Here is a 12,911-nt window from a genome sequence, read left to right as displayed (position 1 = left end):
GCAATCCTTCATTCTTTTTGATGGAGTTATAGGTGAAAATATGATTTCACGCGTAAATTTGCATAATTAATTTATTAAAAAATATAAAATCAACATTTTTCTATTGTATGACCATGTAATCTTGTAGTTGACATCCGGCTCTATGTTCAGGCAAAATTTTGTGGCGATCGCGCGATCGGCGGCTGAGATCTGAAGGGGTGGTCAAATTGACCCCCCCCCCCCAGTAAAAACTTGGTCTCAAATAGCCCAGTTAGAATAGGGTTAATCCAAAAAACTCATTTTCACCAAAATTGCAGATACAAGGTCTTGTCACCCCAGCGACGATATATTTTTATTTTCATATGCACTAAAAGGCAAATTTATCAAAACTCACAATAGAAATATGCAATAAATGATGCAAACAACCAACTTCAAAATATACTGTTGACATAAGAGAAGAGAAAGAGAGAAAAGTGAATGAAAGCTATGAAGAGCTAGAACCTTTAAGAATTATATGTTTTCACAGAAACATAACTTCTCAGCATCAGTAACTACAGCGTAGATCAGAAATAATTACAAACTGACAAAGGCAAATATATCTGAAGAATGCCTGCAGTCTACAGATCAGATAACATTTGTCACTTACCAGTGGCGGATCCAGAGGGGGGCGCAACCGGTTCAACTGGCGCACGCCCCCTTTATCATTCACTATATCATTCATTAAAAAGAAAAGAAACAAAATGACACGTGGAAGTGACACCAGAAATATTAGTTGCGCCCGCTTTACAGAATTCCTGGATCCATCCCTGCTTACCCGAGATGGTGATGGTCACATGAGCCTGGTAGGTGCCCACCTGGCACACATATCGGCCAGTATCCGCGGCCTGGATGTTTCTGATCACCAGGTTGGACCCTCCGCCACCCCTCTGCTCCACGTAGACACGATCCTGGCCACCTGTGCATGGGATGAAGAAAACATCAGAGATGATCCTTCCTGGCTCCACTTTACATGACTAAAAAAGTAGCTTATTAGCATTTGACTGCCTCACTAGCATGCATTCTTAATTGATAGACTGGTCACTTGATCAATTGCTTGGATTAACTATTTTTTATGTGTATGCATTTCTTTATTCATTCATTTACTGATTCATTCACACATTCATTCATTCACTCATGCATCTATTTATTTATCTATCTATCTATCTATCTATCTATCTATCTATCTATCTATCTATCTATCTATCTATCTATCTATTTGTTTATTCATATATTTATTCACAGAACAGGAACATTCAATTCACTTCTGCACATATCCAGCACACCTGCTTTTAAAGGAAGCCCTGTGCATATAGTGAATACATGGACATACATTGTATAAACTAAAAATCAGCAGAACAAGAAACAAAGTATTATTATATCTACCACCACTTTTTAGAGCTACATTCACAAAAAAGTGCAAGATATCCTGAGTGACAACATATACTTGTGTAATACTACATAAAGTAGTGTAATATAGTTAAAGAAAATAAAGGCATTTCAGTTGCATTTGCCATGATCTTCCATCTACTTCCATCTACTGAAAAGAAAAATAATCAAATCTTATTAAATACATGAGAGGTATATACTGTCGAAACAGAAAACAAGGCTTCACAAAATAGTAACCGATCACTGAACAAAATTATTCATTGAAAAGCAGTGAAAGTATATAATGCAAAAAAAAAAACACACACACACCAAAACAATTACAAAGATTCAAACAAAAAATGTACAAGTTTACAAGGATACCACACTACAACAAACCTGGGATCTGGCTGAGAATCTGTTGACCATTGGGGTTGTACCATACAGGCTGCTCGCTGGGGCTGTTACCTGCCACTTGGCAGAGGAAGTTGAGGTTGTCTCCGATCGTAGGAGGACGCTCTCTGGATGGAATGATCTGAAGCGTCGGGTTGGTAGGGGTCAAGACTGACCACAGATCATGTGACAAAAAGGAGCAAAAGAGAAGAGTGACCATCAATGTATACATTTAACATACCTATTTTGTATACTCAAGTTGGAGATATTGGCTTCGAAAGGTAACATTAATTAATTCTTATGGCAAGAGGGTTCACACTGCTTGCTGACGGGGGTGTACAAAAATGGGGAAGCATAATTTTTCTAGTTTCAGAGCCGGTGTTTCACAAAGAGCCTATCTTGAGAGTTAAGATCAACTTAGAATTATGGCAGTGGCGGATCCAGAGGGGGGCGCAACCGGCGCACGCCCCCCTTTATTTTTCGTAAAAAACAAAAGAAATAAAAAGAAAAACAATGAAATGAAACCCGGAAGTGGCACCAGAAATATTAGTCACGCCCCCCCTTACAAAATTCCTGGATCCGCCCCTGTTATGGTGCATTATGTGTGTCTTTGTGTGTGTCTATAACCCATTGAGGATGGGCTGATTTTCCTACAACACACATTTCCTGTAGACACTTGCCCGAGTATACTCTGGATTTGTCTTCAACGGGTTAATGATATTTTAACTTCCTAACAGAAAATGAACATTTTGGAAACGTTTTCATGCAGCCAGCAATAGACAACATATAACAACTGACAAATGAATTTGTCTATAACTTCTGATAACAATTTGAAGTGGATTCTGAAAATATTACAAGAAAACCTGAACAGGGCACATGCGGCCATACCATAATTTTCAGTCAATCTTAAATTTCAAGATCAACTTAAATTCTTTGTGAAACATTTCCATGGGGTTACGTATATCATTATTACATGTATGCACTCACCAGGCTATTCAACTCAATGCACCTTTTGAGGAGAAAACTAGTATCTTTTACAAATGTGAGTTGTGTTTTTCACACAGAGGACCCTCTTTAGGTAGTCTCTGAAGGACAGACTTTTCCATAAAAAAAAGATATCACAGCAGCACTTGTAGAGTTAAGGACTATTCAGATAGTGACTGGAGTGTAAGACTCACCTGACCTCTCACAAGCCACACCCGAGAATCCAGGATGACAGACACAGATACCTCCCACACAGGTGCCTCCATTCTGGCAAGGGGGGTTGCACCGATTCACAGCTGAGGGACAAATGGAAAAGAAATATAGTCCCCTTAAATCTCGACAGTAGAACTCTAAGTATCTATGTACAAAATCTTCACATGACTACTGCAAAGATTGCCAAATTGCACTGGAATTGCACAACAAGAAAATGACTGCATTTGGTTTATGTCAAATCAAAACAAGCTGCAACAATGAATACTTTGATTTAGAATAAAGAAAGGTTGAAATGACTCAAATTTTTGAAACTCTCCTCAGTAAATGATCTTGTTTTTGCCCAGATTTACTGTGTGCAGCCATAATATTGCATAATGCTGGCTATGCTTGCACTCGATGTGGGTCTCAAAACATAGCACAGCAAAATTGAAATGACAAATTACACCATCTCTCAGAACTGATGTTAGCCAATTGGCATTGGAAGTACACAAATCATCAACACTAAATACTCTAAAGTAGAGCTTTGTTCAGCATCAACATTCAAAACAAGACATGGCAAAAGCTATATTGTAATAATGCCAAGTTTTGAGGTCAACCTGCTAACATTAACTTCCAGTTTAGGATCATTTCCAATGCTTAGTGTTGAGATAGTACCAGGACTGGTAAATTCCTTAATCCTTTCTGTGCTTTGAGTGTTGATTGGCTCGATCAGAAAACCTCACAGCATAGAACACACTATCCGAAGTCCCTGGCAGAGAACGGGTTAATCATGGAAAGTAAATGGGATTTTCAGAAGACATACATGCAACGTTGATGGAGAGCACAGAACGCAGGGTCCCAAGCACACAGGTGTAGCTTCCAGCGTCGGCGGCGGAGAGACCGTTGATCACCAGCGTGGTCGTCGATGGCGAGATTCTCTCCACGTACATGTGGTTAGAGGCTCCTGCAGAAATCAAGGGAGAGAACATATTCATAGAGTTATCTATACAGTGTATGCTTTAAATGCAAAATAACTAGGCACTAGGTTGAAGGACTTCCACACCTTACTTTTTTGTGCCTCAAGTTGTTGTTATTTATTTCCATACATTTGTATACAGTACTCTCCGCATAATCGGGTAGGCTCGGGCAGAGCGTTTCTTACCCGATTAAGCGGAGTACCCGATTAACAGAAGAATATGTCTCATTCACAATTGACACACACAATGTGTATTTACATGCATATACTGCACCAAATACCTACACTGTATGCTTAACACCCGTGCTTGCATGGCACATTATAAATAACCTACACTTGCTCAGTCACAAGCAATATAATTTACACTCTTTTTCTATGGCCAAATACATCTTCAGAACGCTTTGTCGTTTGACTATAAACTCCTCGCTAACACGCAGACGTTTTCCGAAATGAACACGTCTCTTTGCGTGCACAAGTCACGTAGAACGTCGGGTTACTTTTCGAGAAGTGACTGGGGAAAAGCAAAATGAGTGGAGCTGGCCAGATGTGCAAACTTCTCGTATTGTGGATGTTGTTGCGCAGCAAGGCAGGAGCGCAAGTGTGTTCAACTCCTGTCTGTCTATGCAGTTGTGAGAGCCAGCTACATATTGTAATGTAATGGCAAGTCGGTATGTGTACGAATGTTTGCATGTTTAATCACTCCAAAAATGATCCGTCTTCTTTGCAAATTAAGCAGAAAATGTGATTAGCCGTGAAAAATTTGACATGCATGATTTCTTAAAGTGTTATATCTGCGATTAAATGTGGATAGAAATTAGATAAGAAGACAATTTTTAACCCGTTTATGCGGAGAGGCAACCCGATTATGAGGTAATTTTAATGTGCATTGGAACTGACTCTGACAATACTACCCAATTAAACGGAGTACCCGTTTAAGCGATGCGCGATTACGCGGAGAGTACTGTAGTCTAAAAAAGAGTTGGTGTGGGGCTGATTGTCAGCACGGCATTTGTGAGGGCTAGCCACGCTCAACCAATGGCCACTTCCAACTAACAAAGTTCACATTCAGCCATGGCCCACACCCACCCACAGGCCACACTCAGCCATGGACCACACCCACCTACAGGCCACACCCAACTAAAGGCTACACTCAGACATGGACCACACCCACCCACAGACCACACCCAACTGAAGGCCACACTCAGACTTGGACCACACATACCACAGGTCACACCCAACTAAAGGCCACATTCGGCCATGGGCCGCACCAAGCCACAGGCCACACCCAACTAAAGGCCACACTCAGACTTGGACCACACCCACCCACAGGTCACATCCAACCAAAGGCCACACTCAGCCATGGACCACACCCAGCCATAAGCCACACCCAACCAAAGGCCACACTCAGACTTAGACCATACCCACCCACAGGTCACATCCAACCAAAGGCCACACTCAGCCATGGACCACACCCAGCCACAGGCCACACCCAACTGGAAGCCACACTCAGACTTGGACCACACCCACCCACAGGTCACACACAACCAAAGGCCACACTCAGCCATGGACCATGCCCAGCAACAGGCCACAACCAATCACAGGCCTCATCCAACTGAAGTCCTCACTCAGCCACAGACCACACCTGACCACGGGCTACACCACGCCACAGGCCACATCCAGTCACTGGCCACATCCAGCCATGGGCCACACCCACCCACAGGTCACACCCAGCAACAGGCCACACCCAGCAACAGCTAGGCCACACCCAGTCACAGGCCACACCCAGTCACTGGTCACTCCCTTACCTTGGGTGTAGGGTGGAACCCTCTGCCCCAGTGGGTTCTGCCAGACAGGGTTCTGTTGCAGGCTGCCACTACCAGACGTCTGGCAGGTGAAGCGGACATTAGCACCCTCTGTCAGCTGTGTGCTGCCAACCTGACGCACTTGCAGCACACCTCCATTGGGAACTAGCACAGAGAGAGAGAGAGAGAGAGAGGGAAAAAATAATTTCACTACAAACAAGAAAGATTAGATATGAAAAATCTTCCAAGAACATGACAATAAGATAAAGTGCATCACAAAAGGATGCAATCTTTGCTGCCAGCAGACTTTAACCATGAATCCAATGATTAATGTCTGTTATCATATCCAGTGAACTGCTACAACTCATTTGCATAATTTGTGCATTTCAAATCTACAGGTACTATTTACCATTTGCAGATGAAACAAAAACCCAGCTTTAGTGTTTCAAAATAGTTATAAAACCGGGGGGTAGGGATACAAAACAACCAATGTAAAAATGTTAATCAGTATAAATAATGTCAAGTATTCTTAAATATACAAAATGTGAACAATAGTTATAATAAAATTGTTTCTAGAATAAACCATCTACAGTTATGGTTCATTGAGAAGAATAGTGATATCTCCTTATATATTTAGTTTTATTGCAAAATTCTTATATAGTAGGATGTTTTGTGATACAATTGACCTACACAAATGCATCAAATGTGATAACTCTAACATTCTTTTTTGAGATCACTGCTCCCAATGGTAAACACGAGATGATTGACTTTGATAATGGCATAACTTGCATTTACAGTAGGAACACCTGAAATTGCTGTGCATCTTTTACTCGTGAAACAGAAATTTCAAGTCCCATTATCAAGTATCCTAATAGGACATGTTTGACCAATACTTAATTATAGTTGTCATGCAGTCAAAAATATGGTATTTCACACTTGTGGTCTCAATCCAAGTGAATAAAAATGACCGCTTTTTTTAGTGCAGTATTCATTGTGGAAATATAAATTGTGTCCATTCATCATATGGGTAAATGTACCATTGTCATACACCTTATTCCTACACATTGTCAAGCTTGTATACTGTAGATGTCAAGCATTGAAAAAAAAACTGTGGTGTTGTACAGACTGAGTGCAAAAGACTTGACTCACCCTGGTTTTGACATTGACTGCCTGAGAATCCCTGCAGACAGAAGCAGAGACCATTGCTGCAGACTCCTCCATTCTGGCACGGGGGGTTGCACTGAGGGGCTGCAAAGCAAAACAGTGTTTTTTAAATTCCATGATAAATTGTTCACCATGTACATCCATTTCATTCAGCACAAATAAGGCTTATGAAGATTTGTAAGATATTGAAAAAAAACCCAGATATAAACATATCAACACAATATGTGACCGTGCACCTCAAAACGAACAAAAAGTCGCACACACTGATTTTGCGTGAGGACTGAAAATAAGTGAAGTGGGTCAACCTAGCCGAACTTGACTTTTTCATATTTTCTGAAAGAGCGGGTCTTCTTTTACATTATGCTAAAATTTGATATCATAAAACGGGCAGGAAAGTGCGTTTCTTAGCAGTTTATCTCGAATATTTTTGGTAGAAAGTGTGATTAGATTTGTCTTTAAAATCCCTTTTTCATTTCTGAAAAACCTTGTCCACACTCTTCACTTTCAACTGTAATAACTTTTGAAAGGATAGTGCTACTGCCTTGAAAGTTGGCATTGATTGTGGACAGAATGTGTTAATGAGATAGACTTAATTTCAGTTTAATCTGATAATCCCTTCATTGTTGTTACTCTAGTGGTTTACTTCCTGTTTTTTGTCCCATTCATCGCACAGCCAGCACGGTTTGGTAAAGATTAAGCGCTTGAATAGACACTGTACTTCAGAGCCTCTTTTCTCAGTTCACACTTTTCCTGAGTTTGTGCTTTCTTTCCAATATTTAGATAGGTTAGAAGAGTCCGTTTGATTTGAGTTATGCATCATTTTAAAGCTTAAAGTCTGCTCTTTCAGAATATGGTCTTAACTAACAATTCATGCCTGGCGACTTTTTGTTTGTTTTGAGGTGCAGGGTCACATATAATGCATGTTTATATATCTTGCTCATTCTTTCAAACTTAATACACATGTACATAGTGGAAATAAAATAAAAAATATATATGCATATCAAATGCAGACATATTATATTGTTTTTCATTTTGTCTACATCATTCATGAATAGAAATCTTATCACATACAATGTATTAATTATCATTACTATTAGCACAACTGTCATTTCCATCACAATTGCTCCTTTGTTGCCACGGTAATCACAATCTTTTATCACCATCATCATCAAAATCAACTCCAGCATCCCCACAGGTCATCTTTCAGCTTACCAGTCACCATGAGGGTAAAGCGGGCCATGACCGGTCCAACCATGCAGATGTACTGGCCCTTGTCTGCTGCCGTCAGGCCGTTGATGTAAAGTCTTGTGGCCATGGGACTCTCGTACACCTCCTGCACTCTCAGGTTGCGTTGCGCTGAACATTACAAAGGAAAGAGGAAAACCAACACTTACAAATCATTGTATTTACTTTTTTCAGTGAAAAATTGAGCAAAGAAAAATAGGATTCCATCGGGATTGTAACTTGAGACCTCCAGATTATTAGTCAGGTGCTCCATCAACTGAGCTATAGAAAGCCCGAGTAGATGTTCTTCCCAGAAACAATAAATTCTCGATGCCCATCTATTTTTCCATCGGTTATCTGTCATCTATTAATTCATGTCTAGTTTGAAATATGATAACAATTGAACTCTAGGAATATTCAGTTACAGAAATTTATCTGGCCATACATTTACTTTTAATGTTTGGTATTCACTGAAAATGATATATATCACTGAAAACGCTATATCACTGGAGGTTGACATAACACTTTATTACTATTCATGGTTGAGATTCAGAGTTATATCCCTCCATTTAGATGGAATGATTATAGAAAGTATGGGAATAGAGCAATTACCACTAGTATTCATTTTATCATACTGTCCTTTTGAAATCATACAACCAGCTGCCTCAAAAATCCACACCCACTGATATCTACTTCCAAGAAGAAGCAGATTGCAATGCTGTAGTTTATAATATCCCAAATCTTCCTTCGCAGAGGAACACAACATGGGGAATAGTAGAGAAAGGTGGTTGCCTACCGGTAGCTCCAGGGACCAGCTGCCCGCTGGGTCCCTTCCACATGGGGTTCCGGTAGATGGTGGTCCCGAGGATCTCACAAAGTATCTCCAGGTCCTGGCCCACCTGGGGCACACCTGTCCGGCTGGGGGTGATGCGGATCTGAACATCCTGGGGATCTGGATTAAAGTCAATTGCAAAAATGTAATTGTGATCCGCTGCAACAAAAGGATCCTAAAGTCGCTGATGGTTGAGCTGAGAAAATTGAGTTTGAAGTCACATCATCAAAATTGGTCAAAACAATCAAATTTTTGTCTTTGGCATAATTTTGTAGTCTAATGTTTTGTCTATCATCTGCCGAAATTTCGAAGCTAAATGATCAAAGAAAAGGCAAGAAATCAGCGTTTTTCTGGGCCACGATTTTCCGACTTCCAACGTAACAGAAACGTGTCCGAAGATTTGGATTTAGCGCCGCAGCTAGACTCCGCCCTTAGCAACGAGGGAGTGATCTTATTGGTCAGTGCGTGGCATCCTGCTTACTGATTGGTCATGTGTAGACCGCTGGCGCTAAGCTTGAATGAACATCGCGGAGGTCGCTAGGAGCATGCCTTCTATTGTCAAGTGGTGAAAACTGTCTCACCTCCCCTTGATCATGATAGCATTGGAAGGAAAACTTTGAAGGCATTTTTCTCGAAACTCTGATTTCCTCAACCACTTGACATGCTCTAATAAAATCATCGATATCTCTGCAACCGATTACTTTTATGAGTTGTGCTATATATGAAATTAAAGTAGAAGAGTAAGGGAATAATGTCATGCCATTTTCAGAAAATTGTCCTCCCTCGACTTTCGGATCCTTTTGTTTTAGCTGGTCACAATTAGTATCTCTCTTTCCTACACTGTATCGTCACTTAACAACAGTAGTCAACAATGTAGGTAATTCTCAGATTTCATGAATTTCAAGTTCAATAACTGCTGCATCAAGCATGGTGTTTTCTTATATCAAATCATTATTCTCATCACATCACTAGAAAAACAAATGTTTCTTGATTTGTTTCTACTAAGATGCAAATACAGTGCTCACTAGGAACAATTCAAAGAGATTGATCATACAACTAATTTGATGAAAAGCTTAAAGTAGGACGAAAATCCGTGAGGACAATGTATCTTTCCAAGTGCTCTGATTAATATCAATGATTTAACAATATTTCTTTTACAATTTTTTTTTTCAGACACAAAAGAAAGAAGATGTCAGTATAAATAATTAGCTTTGATGAGGGTTCAGATGAAACTTTTTAATGTTCACCTCATACACTGAAAAAAAAGTGCAACATCTTTCCCAGGGCATACGATTGTGAAGTGTACGTAACAACTTTACCTCTGTTCTCACAAGCAGAGCCACTGAACCCTGGAGGGCAATTACAGACACCCCTCACACAGGATCCTCCATTCATACACGGGCGGGGGCAGCTCGGCTCTGAGGGGTGCAAGCAGAAATGAGATGCACTTGATTCATTATCAAAAATACAGTACACACACCACTCCATTACACTACTAGAATAAACAGTCGAACATGGAAGACAGAAAAAGAGCACTAACTTTAGTTGGAGTACTAAATTGATGTGATATACAATGCATCCTAGTTGAGATTCCAAACAGATGACGCATAAAACATCATCAATTTTGTCAGCATCCTTGTTATTGTGAATGGAGCAACTATAAAACATACAAGAAAGCATAGTGTACTTTAGAGTAATTATTTTGAATCACTCTGGTCCACTATGCTGAATGCTCACTAGTTTCTATCAATTTAACCCACTGAGGACGGACTGGTTTTGCTACAACACGCATTTCCCATTGACACCTGCTCGAGTATACTCGGGACTCATCCTCAATGAAAAGAAAATTCAGCATACGCACTTATGTACTTATTAGAGCAGCAAAGCATCAACACTATAGATAAGACTTGGCCCATGTCCAAAGAGCAATTTACAACAATTGCAACTTCCATTTCTGGCATATTCTTTTTCTTATTGATCCTTTTTTTTTCAATACTACCAGTCAATCAGCTTAGATCTCTTGACGACAAACGAGCATACACCCATGTTTCAACTTACAAAAATATTGTACATTTTAATTTAACTGATTCCATACATTAACTCACTGATAATAATTTGAAAACACAGTCCAAAATGATTACAAATTTGAACAGGTACAATTACATGAAAGCCAGTGGCCTGGTTTTAAAGCTAGAATGTACCAAGTTTAATAACTAGAAATGAATCATTTATAAGTGTATTGCAATGCATACATTAGAATACCAAATAATAAAAGTTATTGAAAATATAATAGAAACATAGAGAATATAATAGATACTGGAATCATACATGTCTCCGTAACATGGGTCCCAATACATACCTTCCACCACGATGGAGAATGAGGAAACCATGGGGCCGACCGTACAGGTGTAGGTGCCCTGGTCAGTGGCCTGGAGACGTGAGATGACCAGCTCATTGGCCAATGTTGATGTAGCGATGCTGAACACCCGCTGTGTGGGATCTGAGCAATGAGGGCAGCATAACATATGTGACAGTGCACCTCAAAACGAACAAAAAGTCGCCAGACATGAATTTCTAGTTAAGTCCATGTTCTGAAATAGCAGACTTTAAGCTTTAAAATGATGTATAAATCAAATCAAATGGACTCTCCTAACCTATCTAAATATTGGAAAGAAAGCACAAACTCAGGAAAAGTGTGAACTGAGAAAAGAGGCTCTGAAGTACAGTGTCTATTCAAGCGCTTAATCTTTACTAAACCATGCTGGCTGTGCGATGAATTGGACAAAAAACAGGAAGTAAACCACAAGAGTAACAACAATGAAGGGATTATCAGATTAAACTGAAATTAAGCATGCCTCATTAACACATTCTGTCCATAATCAATGCCAACTTTCAAAGCAGTAGCACTATCCTTTCAAAGGTTACTAGAGTTGAAAGTGAAGAGTGTGGACAAGGTTTTTCAGAAATGAAAAAAGGATTCTAAAGACACACATAATCACACTATTCTACCAAAAATGTTCGAGATAAACTGCTAAAAAAACACACTTTCCTGCCCGTTTTATGATACCAAATTTTAGCATAATGTAAAAGAAGACCCGCTCTTTCAGAAAATATGAAAAAGTTAAGTTCGGCTAGGTTGACCCATTTCACTTATTTTCAGTCCTCACGCAAAATCAGTGTGTGCGACTTTATGTTCGTTTTGAGGTGCACGGTCACATATGAAGAGTTTCATTGCAAAGTGGTCTAAGTGCCATTTTCAAACATTTCAAAGTAAGTCCATCATCAGACAGAGCAAAACTAAACCTTTCCAGTAAATCCTCACTTGTAACATATAACAAGGAATATTCTAGAAGATATAATTAAAAATATCCTGTATTTTCTTTGTTTTTTAACAGCTTTAATCACAAATATCTCAACATATTACAAGAATGGATTTAGCTCGTTTTGCAATAAAATTCTTCATATCATCAGTAGTTTGTAGGACAGCAGAGTCTAGTACGATGGACTTTTCTGTTTAAAATCCTGTAAATTTGAAGCTTGTCATACTATTCAGGGACTTGCCTGAAAAAAAAAAGAAAAAGATGTCAATTTCTCTTATATTCTACTGCACAGGGTCTGGTTGTGAAACTACATCCTTAACAAACAAATTTGCAGTCTCATTCCTTTTCTGGAATGCATTGTGGTAAATCTGTCAAAATCAAGAAGTTAAAGAACTTCCTATTGTGTTACAGGAATGATTGATAAATGAGTGATATCATGTTAATACCAAGAGGAACAGCCATGGAATCAGGTGCCGTCCATCTTGGCTGGAGGTAGGCTGGAATGACCCCCTGGATCTCACAGGACATCCTAATGGTGCCGCCGACCACCGGTCGAATCTGACCGACTGGACGCAGCTCGACGGTGAAGTCTGCAACAAGGCACGGCAGAGGAAGACAGATGGGGATAAAAAAAAGAGCAAATT

The 12,911-nt window shown here is 39.8% G+C and overlaps 1 long non-coding RNA gene across 1 annotated transcript; it reads right to left on the bottom strand.

Annotated features, from left to right (window-relative positions):
• Positions 1 to 825: 825 nt before the first annotated feature.
• LOC139743722 (uncharacterized) lies at positions 826 to 3,056 on the bottom strand. Its single transcript, XR_011711779.1, has 3 exons — positions 2,952 to 3,056; positions 1,780 to 1,944; positions 826 to 934 (listed from the first exon to the last, which is right to left on the bottom strand). It is a non-coding gene; the product is annotated as an uncharacterized lncRNA (long non-coding RNA).
• Positions 3,057 to 12,911: the final 9,855 nt, after the last annotated feature.

Source organism: Diadema antillarum, unplaced genomic scaffold (genome assembly GCF_040938485.1).
Source record: "Diadema antillarum isolate AM-2024a unplaced genomic scaffold, OU_Dant_1.0 seq00001103_RagTag, whole genome shotgun sequence".
NCBI lineage: Eukaryota > Metazoa > Echinodermata > Echinoidea > Diadematoida > Diadematidae > Diadema > Diadema antillarum.
Note: the sequence above shows the minus strand (reverse complement) of the source record. Positions and strands in the feature narration are given on the sequence as shown.